A 19732-nucleotide genomic window follows, 5' to 3' on the forward strand; every position below is an offset into this window, starting at 1 on the left:
CAATTTTGATGATCTCTATAGTAAAATAACTTTCAAAAGTAATTCTTCTTCCAGTTTCTATCTTTGAACAAGAAGATTTCTTGATCCCTTTCTTTAGTCATTATATCTATATGTATCTATGTCTATATCCAAATCTATATCTATATCTATCTATATATTTATAGTGTGAAGGAGAGAAAGCAGAAGCAGGGAAAGGGCAGAGGGAGAAAGAGAAAATCTTAAGCAGGTCCCATCCCCAGCACAGAGTCCCACCAGGGGCTTGACCATGAGATCTTGACCTGAAGTGAAATCTAGAGTCAGATGGTTAACCAACCAAGCCACCCAGGCACCCCTAGTCATTCCAATCTTAGCCCACTCCACTGAGACCCGCTGCTAATAGGTATATTGTCCAAGTCATATTTGGCCAGTCTGTTCTGGTACTGGCTGAACTGGTTATTAAAATATAAAAGAACCTAGATACAACTGGCAAACAGGCACTGATTCAAATCTCCTTCTTCCCACTGCCCTTAAAGTCTTGGCCTCTCCTTCAGAGGCTCCCACATCCCAACAACGAAAGGGTTAGTGCTCCCCAAGACAGGGAGCCTCTTGATCCTTGTTCCATTGAGTGGACTTATGTTTGGTTTATACCAACACCATATTAATTTCCATTTTCAAGTATAAATTGAGTCTACTACAAAGAGCATATGAGGCAGATATCTTCAAATAGTTAATGTCTCTCTTCAATGATTGATTATTATTGCTTTGCCCCCAGATGCCCTCAATTAACTAACATGCTCTAGTCTTTCTAGACTTTCAGATACTTCTTTTTCTTCTCTCACCTGGTGTTGTATATTTGCTCATCATGGTAAACTCCCAATCTAGCCTGCTTTACTGGACTGGCATGGATGTATCACCATACATCTCAGATCATGGATTTGACTTATGTACTGAACTTTATTACAGTATCTAGAGAAAGAAATAATTGCAAAATATCTATCATATTTCTATAGATAATCTGAGTTCCAGATCTTAGCTTGACCAGATCAAGCCTTTCTTCTCTCCCTGTGTCTGTGCCACACACCAAAAATTCAATTTAGTTTTTCCATTGGAAAATTTCATGTCTTATTGACACTAGTCAAATACTAGTGGTATTAAAGGTCTATGGTAAATGAGAAAATCTTAATGTTTTATATAAAATTTTAAGTCCAGGGAATGGAAGAACATTTATTTATTTACATACAATAAGTTTCTGAGGGTAAGGGACCATTCTGTGCTTCAGGAAAATATAAGGGACTGGGGCGCCTGGGTGGCTTAGTCGGTTAAGCGTCCGACTTTCACTTAGGTCATGATCTCGCGGTTCGTGGGATCGAGCCCCGCGTCGGGCTCTGTGCTGACTGCCAGCTCAGAACCTGGAGCCTGTTTCAGTCTGTGACTCCCTCTCTCTCTGACCCTCCCCTGCTCACGCTGTCTCTCTCTCTCCTGGAAATAAATAAAACATTTAAAAAAACAAAAAGGGAAAATATAAGGGACTGAAGTTACTGTTCAAGATGTGCTCCAATTTCATCTTGACTATCACATTATTTTAATCTTTCTTTTTTTATTTTTTAATTTTTTATTTATTTTTGAGAGACAGAGATAGAGTGTAAGCAGGGAGGGCCAGAGAGAGAGGGAGACACAGAGCCTGATTCAGGGTTCAAATTCACAAATTGTGAGATCATGACCTGAGCTGAAGTTGGATGCTTAAATGACTGAACCACTTGGGCACCCTTTTAATCTTTATTTCTATCTTCGATCTTCCCCCAGGGCTTCAGACTTATATGTCATCTGCTTCCTGACTGCTTATCTGTCTGGACTTTCAGCTAAAATCTCTTCACCTTTTCCATCAGTCAATGTATATATTCAATAAAATTCATAAGACCTCTCAAAACTCAACACTTTAAAAACAATCCAGTTAGGGGCTCCTGGGTGGCTCAGTTGGTTAAGCATCTAACTTTTGACTTTAGCTCAGGTCATGCTCTTGCATCAGGCTATGTGCTGGGCAAGGAACCTGCTTTGGATTCTCTCTGTTTCTTCCCTGCTCATACTCACTCTCTCTCACTCACTCACTCTCTCTCCCCCTCTCTCAAAATAAATAAATAAACATTAAAATAAATGAATAAGTAAATGAAAACAATCCAGTTATAAAATGGGTGAACAATACGAACAGACATTTCATCAAAACTGCAGATGCCACATAAGCACACAAAAATATGTTCAAAATCATTAGCCATTAACAAAATGAAAAGTAAAACTACAATGAGATATTATTAACACCTATCAGTATAACAATCATAGGACTAATATGCCATCACCTTCTATATATGCTGTTCATTAGACGCAAGAAAGAGGATCTGTCCATACTCAAGGTATGAGCATCAAGAGGCAGGATCATGGGAGCCACATTAGAGTGTGTTCACCATGTTTGTTATATATCACAGTTTCAATAAAAAACAAAAGTCACACCTATATCAAGGTATACTACATAGAGATGTTAATGATGCTGAATGTTTTTTTTTTTATAGCCTTCTATGTGTTCTTCTCGAAGCCTATCCCCTAACAAAAAAACAGAATATATATAATTATTATAAAAGACATCATATATATAATTATTGGAGTATTTTTATACAAATATATGTATAAAATCATATGTCTAAAAGAGGTATGGTACTATAATACTATTTTAACATTTGTCCTATTTTTCAAGAACATATTCTCCTTAAACAATCTTCAAAACTGTAAATTTTTTAAACTGTAAAATATCTTCTCCTAAATATTATAATTTATTTCAGTTTCCCTATTATTTAACAGATAATTTGTTTCCTATTATCATGTTATAAATATAGCTATGATAAACATCATTGTATATAAATATTAGTCCTATAAAATCAAACTTCTAAATACATCTTAAATATATACCTTCAAGAAAAAAGTGGGAAGATTTCACTTTCCAATTTCAAATCTGTACTTTTACTACTAATATCACTATTTTAGTCCTATTCTTGACCTCTTTCTACCCTCCTGTTTCTATATTTGACTTATATCTGACCAGTTCATCCTCACCTCTCAAGATACTTGTAGTGTCAATCCCTCCAGGAAGCCAAATTAATTGAAATAACTTTTCTATATTGCCCTTAATTGGCACATCTCCATTGTACTATGTTACCACATTATTTTAAAATGATGTGTTCACATGTATCCTCCCTTCTAGATTATAATTCCCTTATAAGGCAGAATACACATTTCTTTCTTCTTTGCACCTTTAGCATCTAGCACATATCTAGCACATTATCTATTATATATAACACATAATAATTTCTCAGTAAGGATGTTGAACTGAACTACTGAACTAAAAACTAAGATAACCTGGGTATGTTATGAAGGTATATTTTTGCTAAGTCATCTACATTTTACTATGTATTTTTCCATCCTGGATTACACAAACAAAACCTGAAATTAAATGAAGGAAATTCAAAACATTCTTATGCAGCATAAAAACCCTTTGTATCACATGAAATTCTTTTAAAAAGGAAGCAAATAGAAAAAAAAAAAGATCAAGAAATTTGCAACAACTCTTCCTTCACCAGAAAGAGTATCCACCCAAAGAGGAAGACAAATATTATTGCACATGCTTACATAAACTGAAATTTAAAAATGTTATTAGAGTCATTCCTCTTGCATTCACAATATGATTGAGGTGATTATTAAGTAACTTCATTCAGGGGTGCCTGGGTGGCTCAGTGGGTTAAGCGTCTGACTTCGGCTCAGGTCATGATCTCACGGTTTGTGGATTCAAGCCCATGTGGGCCTCTGTCCTGACAGCTAGCTCAGAGCCTGAAGCCTGCTTCAGATTCTGTATCTCCCTCTCTCTCTGACCCTCCCCTGCTCACGTTGTCTCTCTCTTTCTCAGAAATAAATAAAACATTTAAAAAATTAAAAAAAAAAGGAAGTTTCATTCAAAACCCATCTCATAAAAATGGGAAGGGCTAGAATAGCATTTAATTATTTAACAGGTGGGAAGAGTTTCTATGGACAACTTTATCATTTTAAAACCCACACAATCCCTGTGATAACCACTAATATATTCATTTTATATCTGACATGACTTGCCCAGGGTTCCACAACTAGTAAGTGACAGAGCCACACCGAAAAGATAGGAAGGTCCAGTTTCAAAGCCATAATCTTCCCATTTCTTTATACTATGAGAACACCAGGAAATACCACAGTTTTCAGTTAATTACTAGAAATGTTGTTCCCATTCTTGAATAAGGGAAAAGAGTAGTAATGACTAACAGTAGCCTTGAGGTTGAGGCTGCATATCTATGGGAAACCATGATTATTTGCATTGTGTTGTGTTTGATTTAGTTCCCTGCCAAAAGTCATGCCAAAGCCTTGACACAATAGAGATTTGTGCCTGGGGCTATCCATTCTCTGTCTGGCAGAGCACATCAGCTAGCATATTTTACATGATATTCTGAAGTCACACCAGTCTCTGAATAGATACTGAAAGTGACTAAGAGAAAAAAATGAAATGAAAAATAGAGTCAGGAGTCACACTCCAAAAGAAAACAAACTAGAAGCATGTTTCAATTTTTAAAAATCAATTATTCATATATTGAATATTATTCATGTGGATATGCTTATAGAAGTTTATTTTTCACAGAGTACTAACCTGACAGAACACATACAGTATGTTTTGATCCAAATTTAAAATAGAACATGAATATATAAGTATATTACCCAAGTATTATGCTTGTATAAAATAAGATACCACTTATTATTAAGATATATATCTACATTTTTCTTATAACCACAAACCGACTTTCAACCTTCCTTTAAATATAAAATGATTTTATCACATCGAAAAATAAAAGAACTGCCTCACCCATTTCATTATGGGGTGGAAGGATGCAAAATAGGGTAGATGATCTAGAGAAGCTTTAGAGAAAGTATAAGCAGACATTTATAAATTCATTATTTAAATACCTACAAAGAAATGATAAAGTTTCTTTCAGTACTTTATCCTAGAACTCAAATTCCTTATGTGCTACTTTAAGCAAGTTTTTCTTGCTACTTCCTCCATATAGAAAAAATTGTTTTAATAGCTCCTGTAAGTGGGATTCGTTTCCAGCTCCTTCACCTTTCTCCATTACTACTAGCCCTTAGAATCTTAGCTCTTTTTGTCTTTACTCCTGGAGTTCCCACTATGTGCTTTTTATTCATTGTATACTTTTTCTTTTCAGTTCCCTCTCAGGATTCAAGGTTATTATAATTCATGATATTTATAATGTTCTTTGTCCACATTTTTTTTTTTTTACAATAGTGTTCCATTTGAAATCAAAGGCATCTTGTATTGGCCTGGTGCCTTCTTAGCTTTCCTGCAGTGCATTTATATAATTCTTACTGAGATTTATGTATGTTGATGATTGCATCTTCTTCTCAAATCTACTTGTAATTTTAAACTAATTTCACTATCTGGTTCTCCCCCAAATCCTAGGCATTCTAAGATAGATCTTGACTGATAATTCACTTTCATATATTCTATCTTCAATAATTTAATCATCAGAGTCACTAAAGAATGGGTTACACAACTTCCATTAAATTTTGAATAGTTCCATTGTTTTCCTGTCAAGGGCATTAGTGATAATTGTGCTTTGAATATGTGTTGTATGAATTAAGGCTTTCTGTACTCAGGAAATGATACGTATTTAATAATCAGATTTTTGATTCTGATGTTTTCTCACTAGTATGTTTTATTAGCTTAGTTTATCATGTACATGAGCATATACTATAATTGCATATATCTAAGCACATGATAGTAATACAATTATTACAATATTTTTACTATTAAAGCATTTTATTTATATATTTTACTTATGTAGAATATTTGAAAAATATTCTAAATGTGCATACCTTTGTCCAAGGCACATTCTGCTATGGTCTCAGGACAGGAACCTATTGTAAAAAATATATATATGTTCTCATTAATACACTTAGTGTAACAGATTGAGAAACACCAAAACATAAAATTAAAACAAGAACATGGTTTAATGCTCAGCCACTGCTCAATATTAGTATTTATCTATTAACTTCAAAAATTATTCTATTTTTGTGTTCCTTTTTTTGCTTTCATTTAGTAAGGAAAAATGAATAAGTTCTAAATATTCTAATATACTTCTCAATCTGAATCTCTAAAGGAACTCTATTTCTTTATATCTTAAAAAAAAAATAAAAAACATTATTCCTTGAAAGAAATGTAGAGGCAGATTCAGTTCCTGATACACAACAGTCAATTTCAAGCAAAAACTCAGAAAACACTTATCAAAACCGATAAATGAATTGTTATGTTCTGAATAGAAAGATGAGGAAGTAGGCTAAGCAGGTTTTATGATACTAAAAATCCTATAATATTTGCTCATCAAAAAGTGGCAAAGGAACATCAATTAAAGTTAAAAGAATCATTTTCACAGTTATAATGTTTCAAATTTTCAGGCAGTGAAACTAAAATGTATGTGCAGATAATAGATTTAAATATGTTCAAATGAACTTGAGTACTTCAAACATCAAAAGAGGAAACAGAATCACATATTGCTGCATAAATGGCTAATATTTCCATGATTTCTTTTAATTTTATTATTCTATTAGAGACAATGTCCTATTTGCAAATATGTGGATACCCAACCTACATAAAAGCACAGATCCAAATCTAAGAACTGTCAGTGTAAATGTGACGACACTGATTACAAGAACTTCAATTAAATTAAAATCAGAGAACCACTTACTTTGTCCATATTTTTTGACTTCCTATCTACTTGAAATTTCCAGATGTGAGAGGGCAGAAATCAGAAGAAATGAACTTTCTTTCAAACAAACAAACAAGTAAATAATAGCATCTGTAAAATAAATGTTTTTTCTTCCATATTTAAAGTTCACAAGCCCGAAGAATTTTAACTCTAGAAGACACCTGAGTAAACTGAATTCAAACTGTGAATTAAGGGATTCCTATTTTCATATGGAAATGTTACATGAGTACCTGTAGAATCCTAGAGAATCAATCCTTTGGGTCACACATAATGATCCTTTAGCCATTATTCAAGCACAACAGACATGGACACAATAGCAGACACACGTGCGTACAGGCGCACGTGCGTGCGCGCCCACACACACACACACACACACACAAACACACACACACACAAATTTTGGCTGTGTTCTTTACTCTATGGCCAAACCTAGAATGTCGCATTTCTTAGATTTGAAACTTAGCCCCTGGAATACAGGCTATACTGGACAATTTACATAACCGTGTCTGAGCCTCAGTTTCTTTTACTTAGAGTGAAGTTGTTGTAAAGATTAAATGAGTTAATACAAATAAATTGCTTAAACCCCTCCTAAGACATAGTAAGTAGCCAATAAATGTCAGCAATTAAAAACCACAAAACATTTGAAAGGTAAAAATTCTTCAAAAACTCTTCAAAAATATTGACTAATTTGGATATTTATCTTTTATTTTTTAATGTTTTATTTATTTCTGAGAGAGAGAGACAGACAGACAGACAATGTGAGCAGGGGAGGGTCAGAGAGAGAGAGGGAGACACAGAATCTGAAGCAGGCTCCAGACTCTGAGCTAGCTGTCAGCACAGAGCCTGACGCTGGGCTTGAACCCACAACCCGTGAGATCATAACTTGAGCCGAAGTCGGATGCTTAACCGACTGAGCCACCCAGGTGCCCCAATTTGGATATTTAAAAAATATTTCAGGGGTGCCTGGGTGGCTCAGTCGGTTGATCAACTGACTTCGACTCAGGTCATGATGTCGCAGTTCCTGGGTTTAGGCCCCATGTCGGGATCTGTGCTGACAGCTCAGAACCTGGAGCCTGCTTCGAATTCTGTCTCCCTCTCTCTCTGCCCCTCCCCCACTCATGCTGTGTTTCTCTCTGTCTCAATAATAAATAAAGATTTAAAAAATATTTAAAGTGATATTTCTAGTCTACTAATCATCTCTTGAATATGAAAATCTCCATTTGTATTTCTTATATTTTAATATAATTACACTTATATTTTTCATTATAATTGTGAGAAATAATTGAGAAATGTAACTATGGATGACAAACCTTATTCATGAAAGAATCATCAAAGAAATCAAAGTAAAAGTGGCAATTTTTTTCAGTGAGGCATTTTAAATGGTTAACATCTGGAATTCTATGTTGTATGTTTTACTCATGGTCTGGCATGACTAGAAGAACAGAAAATCTTCTTAAATGACAGGAAGGCACTTAACGTTTTCCATAGGTCAGGCAAGAATCCAATTGTCTAATATCCATGGGAGCAGATATATGTGATAAAGAGTCAGTACAAAACTGGATAGCCAGTGTTACTGCCAGGCTATAATAAATTTATTATAGAAAGACATGGTATCAATAAGGAAGAGTTTGACTCACAAAACAAGCAGATAATCTTCAGCTACTAAAATCTCCATGTGTCTGGCCATTAGGAATAGCAAGGGCTTTAAAAATAGGATTAAGTTTGTTTGCTTTCATTTTTCTGATAAGAATATGCACTACTAAATATAGAAATAATAGCAGAAAGGGGGACAAAAAATTAGTTACAGAGAGTGTGGCAAACCATAAAAGACTCTTAAATACAGAGAACAGACTGAGGGTTGGGGACCTGATGGGCATTGAGGAGTGTTATTGGGATGAGAGTGCTGGCTGTTGTATGTAAGTGATAAGTCATGGGAATCTACTCCAGAATCCACGAGCACACTGTATACCCTGTATGTTAGCTAACGTGACAATAAATTATATAAATAAATAAATTAAATAAATAAATAAATATAAAAAAATATAAAGATTGTATTACTTGATTATAGGGTAGAATTAGAAGGGGGGAAATGACTTAGTAAGAGAAAGTGAACAAAACAACAAAGGAAGGGGGAAAAAAGGATAGGAATAAAACAATAAAACAATAGCCTCGATAAGGAAAGCTTGAATGCCAAATCTAAAAGGTACACAATATATTTGATACAGTATGTTTTGATCAGAAGCTCTTTTTACAGATATGGTGGTGGAACTGAAAGAGGGTCAGTGACCTATTCACATCACTTTATTGTTTTAACTCAGGGATTTTCTTTTTTTTTTTTTTCAAGGTTTTATTTTTAAGGAAACTCTCTATACCTAATACAGGGCTCAAATCTACAACCCTGAAATCATGAGTCACATGTTCCACTGACTGAGGCAGCCAGCGGCCCCAGGGATTTTCTACCAAGGCTAATTTCTTAACCCTCATTCTTGGGACCAGGGAACATATAACAATTTTAGAGACATTTTTGGTGGTCATAGCTGGGGTTAACATGCTACTAGATGCTATCATCCACTGGATAGAAGCCATGGGTGCTGCTAAACATTCTAGAATGCACAGGACAACCCCTCACAAAAAAGATTCATGCAGCCCAAAATACCAATCATGTGCTAATGTTGAGAAAGTCTGTCTGTCTTAGCAGAGGAGGTGGAGTCTCTTCCTACCTCAGTGTTTCACAGACCCTACCGAATCATGAGATCACATCATTTACATAGAGTAACTCTTCCAGGAAAAAGAGAACTGACCTTGGTCAAGTTCTTGAGAGAGGATATTTTAGTTGCAATTAATCTATTTAAACATTGCCCATCTAGCAGTTAATGTAGCCATGTATTAAACCCAGGTTGATCATATACTAGTCATCAAGATTTTTATACTACATCAATCTGAACCCTATACATAATGGTATTCCCACTCCTTTTCTCAAATGTTTTGCAACATCAGAAAATACCCTAGTGAATTATCTGATTTTATTTTTAAATGTTTTTATTTATTTCTGAGAGAGAGAGAGAAAGAGAGAGAGAGAGAGAGCGCAGGGGAGTGTCAGAGAGAGAGGGAGATACAGAATCTGAAGCAGGCCCCAGGCTCTGAGTTGTCAGCACAGAGCCTGACGCGGGCCTTGAACTCATGAACTGTGAGATCATGACCTGAACCAAAGTTGGACGCTTAACCGACTGAGCCACCCAAGTGCTCCTCTGATTTTATTCTTAAAAAACACCCACCAAATTCAAAGTTAGATGTTATCCCATTTGAAATAATTTAGTTTAGGAACAGGCTATTTTCCTTATCATTATTAGGAATTTGATAATACATCATAATTCAATAGTTAACTAAAATCTTTTTTATTTTTATTTTTATTACTTTATATTACGTTTTTTAACTGTTTATTTTATTTTTGAGAGAGAGAAAGAGAGTGAGTGGGGGTGGGGCAAAGGGAGAGGGAGACAATGAACCTGAAACAGTTTTTGAGCTGTCAGCACAAAACCTGATCTGGGCTTGAACCCATGAGCATGAGATTATGACCTGAGCCCAAACCAGACGACTAATCAGCTGAGCCACTGAACCATCTAGGAGCCCCTAAGGTCGTCTTTAAAGAAAATAATGTGTTCAATGTTCTTTTATTTTTACTTTGCACCAAATTAACAACTATGTTAAAGAAAACTAAGATAACATTTTTATTGATTAGTAACATAAAGATACAATATACACAGCAACATGAACTAAAACTAATTTTTGAAAAAGGGGAAAATTGTCATTATTTAACATGAACTGAAATGTAATCTTGCATTACTCTTGTTTTGCTCATTGAGAATACCTCATCACTATCAAGTTTCTCAGAATATTTAACCTGTAAAGTATAATGTTTCCTTGATATTAATTTAGTGGAATTCACAACCTAAAAAACATGCCATGTTTTAGTTTGTCAATTTCCTTCAAGGATCTCTGCAAAGGCCAAAAATCTGGGAGAAGGGAATCCTTAAAACCTTTCATCAAATACAGATGAATTTCTATAGCTAAAAGCCACATATTGAGGAAACAAGAAGGAAAAGAATAGGAGTTTCATTTAGGTTGCTATTATTGTGATTCAAAATAAAGGTCCATCCAGATGGATTTAACAGACCTATTCAGAACATTCCATCCTAAAACAGCAGAATACAGATTCTTTTCAAGTGCACATAGAACGTTCTCCAGAATAGATCACATATTAGGCTACAAAATAAGTCTCAATAAAATTAAAAAAATCTAAGTCATACCATGTGCCTTGTCTGACCACAACACCATGAAGTAGAAATAACCACAAGAAAAAAATCTGGAAAGACCATAAATACACAGAGGTTACATAACATGCTACTAGACTATAAATGAGTCAACCAAGAAATCAAAGAAGAAGCTAAAAAAATAGATGGAAAAAAAGGAAAATGAAAACAAAACGGTTTAAAATCTCTGGACTGCAATAAAAGTGGTCCTAAGAGGAAAAATTATGGTATTACAAGCCTACCCAAAGAAGCAAGAAAAATCTCAAATAATCTAACCTTACACCTAACGTAGTTAGAAAAAGAAGAACCAAAAAAAAAAATTAAACCCAGGAAAAGGAAGGAAACAATAAGATTAGAGCAGAAATAAGTGATAGAGGAATTAAACAATAACAAAACAAAACCAAAATAGATCAATAAAATTAAGACCTAATTATTTAAAATGATCAACAAAATTCATAAGCCTCTAGCCAGGCTTATCAAGAAAAAAAAGAAAGAGAGAAAGGGAGAGAGAATCCAAATAAACGAAATCACTAAGGAAAGAAGAAATAACCAAAACCACAGAAATATAATTATAACGGAGTATTGTGAAAATCTATATGCCAACAAATTGGATAGCTTAGTAGAAATTGATACATTCCTAGGAACATAGAATGTACCAAAACTAAATCAGGAAGAAATAGAAAATTTGAACCAACCAATAATCAGTAATGAAGTTGAATCAGTAATCAAAAACTCCAGAAACACAAAAATCCAGGACCAGACAACTTCACAGGTGAATTTTACCAAACATTTAAAGAAGAGATAATGCTTATTCTTCTCAAACTATTCCAAAAATTAGAACAGAAAGGAAACCTTCACACACCGCAAAAGAGAATTATAGGGCAATCTCTTTCATGAATGTACATAAAAATATCCTCAAAAAATATTAGCAAATAGAATGCAACAGTTCATTAAAGATATTATAAACCACAATTAAGTGGGAGTTATTCCTGTGATACAAGTGTGGCTCAATATTTGCAAAACAGCCAACATGATACATCACATCAATGGAAGAAATGATTAAAACCATATGATCATTTCAATAGATGGAAATAAAGCTTTCGAAAAAGAACAACATCCATTTATGATAAAAAATAAGTTAAAAAAATAAATTAAAAAAAACACCTTTGCAAAGTAGAGGAAAGTTATTGTAACATGATAAAGGCCTAATGTGAAAAACTCACAGCCTTCATCATACTCAGTGGTGAAAAACCGAGAGCTTTCCCCCATAGATTAGGAACAAGACAAGGATGTCCACTCTCATCACTTTTTCTCGACAGTACTGGAAGTCCTAGCCATAGCAATCAGACAAGAGAAAGGAATAAAAGATATCCAAATTGGTAAAGACGTAAAACTTTCACTATTTGCAAATGATATGATGGTGTATATAGAAATCCCTAAAGACTCCACCAAAAAACTACTAGAACTGATAAATGAATTCAGTAAGGTTGCAGGATACAAAATCAATGTACAGAAATACATTGCATTTGGATTACACGAATAATGAAGCAACAGAAGAAGAAGTGGAGAAAATAATCCTGTTGCAATTGCACCCAGCATAATACCATACCTAGGAGCAAACTTAACCGAAGAGGTGAAAGACCTGAACTCTGAAAACTATAAAACACTGATGGAAGAAATTTAAGGTAATACTTATGTGTTGGAAGAATAAATTTTGTGAAAATGTCTATACTACGCAAAGCAATCTACAGATTTAATGCAATCCCTATCAAAATACCAACAGCCCTTTTCACTGAACAAGAATAAACAATTCTAAAATTTGTACAGAAATACAAAAGACCTTGAATAGCCAAAGCAACCTTGAAAAAGAAAAACAAAACTGGAGGTATCAAATTCCAGGCTTCAAGTTATATTAAAGTATTGGTAATTAAAACAGTATGGTACTGGCATAAAGACAGACATATAGATCAATAAAATAGAGCAGAAAACCCAGAAATAACCCATGATTACATAGCCAATTAATCTTCCACAAAGAAGGAATGAATATACAATGGAATTTTTTAAGAAAACAGTATCTTCAACAAATGGTGTTGGGAAAACTGAACCACTTTCAGTTTTCATGCAAAAGAATGAAACTGGACCATTTTTTTACATCATATGCAAAAACAAATTCAAAATGGATTAAAGACTTAAATATGAGACCTGAAACCATGAAAATCCTTGAAGAAGACACAGACAATAATTTCTGTGACATCAGTCATAGAAACATTTCTCTAGATATGTCTCCTGAGTCAATAGCAATGAAAGGAAAAATAATCTATTGGGACTACATCAAAATTAAGAAGTTTCTGCACAGCAAAGGAAACAACCAACAAAAGTCAAAGGCAATCTACTGAGTGGGAGAAGATATTTGCAAGTGGCATATCCAAGAAAGAGTTAGTATCCAAAATATATAAAGAACTGTTACAACTCCGCACCTCAAAAACAAATAATCTGATTTAAAATAGGCAGAAGACATGAGTGGACATTTCTCCAAAGAAGATATACAGATGGCCATCTGACATGAAAAGATGCTCAACATTACTTATCTTCAAGAAAATGCAAATCAAAACTTTGAACTATCACCTCACACCTGTCAGAATGGTTAAAAATCACAACACAAGGGACAACAGGTGTTGGAGAGGATGTGAAGAAAAAGGAACCGTCTTGCACAATTGCACCAATGCAAACCAGTGGAGCCACCGTGAAAACAGTATAAAGATTCCACAAAAAATTAAAAATAGAACTACTCTACCACCTAATAATCACACTACTGGTCATTTATGCAAAAAATACAAAAATTCTAGGTCAAAGGGATGCATACAGCCCTTTGTTTATTTCATCATTATTTACAATTAGCCAAACTATAGAAGCAGGTCAAGTGCCCAACAATAGATGAATGGATAAAGAAGTGACATATATACACACATATACCTATGTGTGTACATATATCCATAGACACACATACACCTATATGTATATATATGCATATATACACACATATACTTACATGTGTGTAAGTATATACATACTTATTACATATATATTACATATATACACATAGGTATATATACACATATATACATAGGTATATATACATAGGCATACCTATGTATATATACACTTACATATATATACAAATATACACACATTCATAAATACATACATACAAACATGCGTGTGAGTGTGTGTGTGGAATAGAATATTAATCAGTCATAAATAGAATGGAATCTTGCCATTTTCAACAACATGGATAGAGCTAGAGAGAGTATAATGCTAATCAAAATAAGTCAGTCAGGAAAAGTTAAATACCATATAATCTCCCTCATAAGTGGAATTTTAAAAAAACAAAACAAAGTAGCAAAGTAAAAAAAGAGAGATAAACCAAGAAACAGACTCTTAACTATAGAGAACAAACCGATGGTCACTAGCAGGGAGGTGAGTGAGCAGGGGGATAAGTGAAATAGTTGATGGGGAATAAGAGTACACTTATCAAAATAAAGAAATAAACACAATTTAAAAAATTAAACAAAAAATAATAACACCCCCAAAACAAAAGAAAGGTTCATATTTAGAGGAAACTTTAGAATAGTCATATATGCATATCTATGCAATGCCGTGTGCCTGGACATTCTTCCTGTGTTTTGAGAACAGGAGGTGTTCTTGCAAAAGTAGATTTAAGTCAACTACTTCACCAGAGCAGGATCACTATTTTACTCCAAAGTAAGTCAACAGCACAGTGATTAATGCCCCTCATTTATGAATGCTCTAAATTTGGATAGAGTTTCTGTTATTTCTCTTTATTAACTATTAGTATCCAGTAAATTTGTTCATACAATATATAATTTCCACATATATATAAAGTCTGTAAAATGACGTACCTTTTCAGCCTATCTTGGAAGAAATCCTCACTTCAGCTTTATGTCCTTACTGATATATGATCCAATTTTATGAATAAGTTCAATAGATATTCCAATGAAAGATACTATATATGGCATGCAAACTGAACTTAAGTGATCAAATAAAGTTGCTGTTAAATCAAATGTCTTTGTATCTTCTTGTTACCAAACCAAATGTGCTTGTGGACATAATTTAAATTCATGATGATCCCTGTATGTAACATATTTTTCTCTCATAAAAGATGGTAATGATGCCATAATAATTAGTGAATAAGTGGGTAACCCTTAAAAAATAGTGTACTGTGTATATTATTTTATACGAGCAAAGCAGAAATTTTAATATATTGGTGGTATGGGCTGAACTGTGTCCCCTCAAAATTCTTATGTTGAAATCCTAGTCTCCATTACCTCTGTATGTGATTATATTAGGAGAACATGCATTTTAAAAGGTAATTAGCTTAAAATGAGTTCATTAAGATGGGTCCTAATCCATCATGATTGGTGTCCTTTTAAGAATAGATTAGGACAAAGAGGCACTCAGAGGAAGACCATGTGAAGACTCAGAGATCAAAAGCCAAGGAAAAAAGCCCTCAGAGGAAAATAACCCTGTAGACACCTTGATCTTGGACATCTAGCTTCTAAAATCGTGAGGAAAACAAAACAAAGCAAAACAAATTAAAACAAAACAAAACAAACAACACAAAACAAAACTCTGTTGTAGAAGTACCCAGTCTGAGATTCTCTGTTATAATAACCCTAAAAAACTAATAGAATTTGTAATTTCCAAAGTTAGAGTATTGCTCTACACAAACATGTGACAAGAGGTAAATTTTATCTTCATTGTTCTCCTATCTCCCATGTAATATTTGTTTTTTTCTTTTATGGGCTTCTTGCATTAATAATACTTTTTGATGTCCCAAGAATTCAAGAGGTTGTCTATCAGTGAACATAACTTCTCTTTCTTACTCTTTAAATGCATTCTCAATGTGATCCTCTCCTGACCTAAAGAAACAGTCTATCACAAAGACTAATTACTGAAAACAGCTTGGCCTATATCTGTGTTTGAGGGTATTTGTCTGCAAAAAGGAAAGAATATATTTTTTTTAATAAATCAAGTCTTTTGTGTTAGTTTGTTTTGTTAGTAATGAGCAGGTGTGATAAAATTGCCATCTTCATTCATTGCTGGTGGTAGAATAAATTGGAAAGCAATTTGCCAGCATGTATCAAAGTCTTAAAAATATTTGCTCCTTTTCATCCAGTTATTTCTCTTCTAGTATTCTCTCAAAAGGACTTAACAGATGCTGGCAAAAATTTACAAACTGATAATCCACTTCACCACTATTTATATTAACCCTTCTACATCAAAAAAGGAAACAAGCCTAATATCTTCTAATACATTAGAGAAACTGAGTTTCTCCCCTAGATAAGGAACTATTGCATTTTTATTTGTAACCATGTTTTCAAAGACAACTTAATGGCATGAGATTACAAAGTGATTTTATAATTTTAGGTGACCAGATCAGGATACAATATTATTTCATTGTGTAAAACTAAATTAACTTCCCCTCAAATCAGGGATTCTCTTTATTCTGCCAACCTTTCTCTCCCTCTCCCCCCAAAAAGAGTCTCCTTTATAAATTAATAAAACACTTAGAATTCCAAGAAGCAGAAATGAGTCAGAAGGATATTTCATCAGAGTCCTTCATCATCTCAGAATAGCAGGGAGAGAGAGGTTTCCATGGCTATAATCTGTTCATACAACCTGGTAACTGCTTCAATATTCAAGTGGCCCGCCTCCCCTTTTATCTCCAAAATAATTGAAACTGATGACATCCAATTACAACTTTCCTTTCTCATCTGGAAGATCAAGAAGTAGTCTTCTTTTGCTCCCTAACTGAGGTATAACAAAGTATCTCATGACATAGGACATAAAAATTCAAAGTAATTTTTAAAATATTTTTGAGAGAGAGAGAGAGACAGAGTGTGAGTCGGAGAGAGGCAGAGAGAGGGAGACACAGAATCTGAAGCAGACTGTAGGCTCTGAGCCAACAGCACTGAACCTGAGGTGGGGCTCAACCTCATGAACCACAAGATCATTACCTGGGCTGAAGTCAGATGCTTAACCAACTGAGCCTCCCAGTCACTCCAAGACATAAAAACAAACAAACAAACAAACAAACAAAAATAAATTCTCTATACTTTATTCCATCCGATGTTCTAATGTACTACACTGTTTTATTCAAATAGTCTAAAACTTGTATTATTATTGCCAAGTGAGAGCTTAGTCAATTTATATTTTCAGAAATGAAGGAAGGATTGTAATTGGCACATAGCTCTAAATGCCAATTCATCCTGTTGAGGCAAGATTATCACCAGAATGCCTGACACATTCTACCCTTCAATTATTTCTATAAACTGTGAACAGACATGTAGAGCCCTTTTTATATAGTACTCACATAGAAAAAGTGGGAAATATGTGTATACAAAAACGCTCTTGGTGGCTATCTCTGGGTGGTGATTTTCTTCCATATATTTTCTGTACTTATTTTTTCTACCAAGACAATGTATCTACTCTACAAACAGAATCGATGTGTTATTCCACAGAAGCACTATATTAATCTCCTATCCTATTACTCTGCAAACATGAAAAATAGGCTGGACCCCCCCCCCGGTAAGTAGGCAAATACTGCACATACGCATTACAGCCCACTTTCCCTGGGCCACAGTGCTCTAGATAGAACATGTTGCCAATATTTAGGGTCAGCGTGAGCACTAGGCCACAGTACACCCCACAGCTAGATACCTTGAATCGTCAAATGCTGCTTAGCCCTTTGTGATCACTCAAATGCTTGAAGCTTGACTTTCATTCCACCTTCCCAGAGAACTTTGTATATAAAATATGTTTCCAAAATTTAGAATGTTTGGACCTAAGAAAATATTGATACATATATGTATTTCAGGAAATTAACCGCCTTTAAGAATTACTTCCCTTTTTAAACAATAGTATATTGGCCAAAATGCAAATTCCTTTTGATGGAGTGGATATAGTGATATCTTGGGATGAGGCTTGTAGGATTCAGGCACTAGTTTTATCATTTCTGACCTGTGTTCTTCGGCAAATCATATCCTCACTGGGGCTGATGATCATCTGAACAAGCTCTGTGAATCCTATCAATTTTAACAGCCACTAAGGCTACCCACTTGAACAAAGTAGTCAATCTCCATATGAATAACCAGTTCTATTTAGACACTGAAATATTCAGTTTGAAGGAACCAGTAACAAGTTGGGTGTCACATTACACTTTTAAAAATGTGATAGGCACTCTTACCGAGGTTTTGAGGGGGATTATTTTAAAATAAATAAATAAAGATTCTAGTGTGTTATACCCTTAACACAGTTTGTTTGAGTTTATGAACATGTCCTGAGTCTGGCAAGTCCTCAAGAAGGGTTAATCATAGTATTCTTTCCCTATCCTATAAATGATAGCACTTCATAAATGTCCAATTTTCAAAAACTCCGAACCTATAGCAACAGAAAACAAATAGAATAATGTGCAGTGAAAGAGCATTGCCATTATGCTGGCTAGGCACCTCATTATGCAGAACACAGCATTAGCACCTTGCAAGGAGTCAGGATGGAGAAAGCAGGTCCCTCATTATTTTTGAGAGCAGGACTTGAGCACCAGTTTTAAGATTTGAATGCTCCATTATCATCCGTCTATAACTGGCACTTATGGATCTGTCACCCACTGGATCATCAACTAATTACATTAATAATCAGATCTCATTTTCTTTTGTCTTTTTAATTTTAACCACAGAGTTTTGTCCATGAAGGTCACTTGTTTTATGGTACTGCTAACAGAGACACATCATCATTAATACTTTAGTTAAAATATTTCTATAAAGCTGAAGGGTTGGTTCCTTGTGAATTTTAATCCATGTTTTTTAAGAAAGAGGAGATCAGGGCCCTAAATTCCAGTGTTGTCAAAAACTCTCTGGCTTTGGGAAAGTCATTTAACCCGTTTAACCTCATTTTCATCTTTGTGGAATGCAATAATTAGGTTTGCAATCTAAGGGTCCACTCATTTTTGAGTATTTATAGTTCTATACCTAACCTTTATTTTAGGAAGAGTGGTAGATGGGAATTTTATGCAGCATCCAGACACTACAATTTATTAATCTCCCTATCTATGCAATTTTATCTTCATCCCATCCATCTTCCATTCTATTGTGGGTTATTATCCAAAGAGGAAATTCTGTTTATGTCCCTTCCTCACAAACATCCTAGAAAATATTCCCCTTCACTCTAGGCAATATATACATTTCTTGGTACAGCATTTCATGAAGTAAGTAGTTCCTGTCTTGCTCAGCATTCTCTTCTCCCATCATTAACCCTTATCATCCTGCTCTTGGGAAAAGACAAACACTTGCTGCTCCCTGATATACCATGTTCTCTTTCATTTCTGTGTTTTTCATATTCCATCTTTTGTTCTTCAAATACTCTTTTCTTATTTTTTGTTTGTTTGTTTATTAATGTTTATTTATTTATTTTTCTTAAATAGTTTATCGTCAAGTTGGTTTCCATATAACACCCAGTGCTCATCACCACAAGTTCCCTCCCCCATGCCCATCACTCCCCTTCCCCTCTCCCCCACCCCCATCAGCC

The sequence above is a fragment of the Crocuta crocuta genome, unplaced genomic scaffold (genome assembly GCF_008692635.1).
Source record: "Crocuta crocuta isolate KB4526 unplaced genomic scaffold, BGI_CrCroc_1.0 scaffold199, whole genome shotgun sequence".
In the NCBI taxonomy this organism is placed as follows: Eukaryota; Metazoa; Chordata; class Mammalia; order Carnivora; family Hyaenidae; genus Crocuta; species Crocuta crocuta.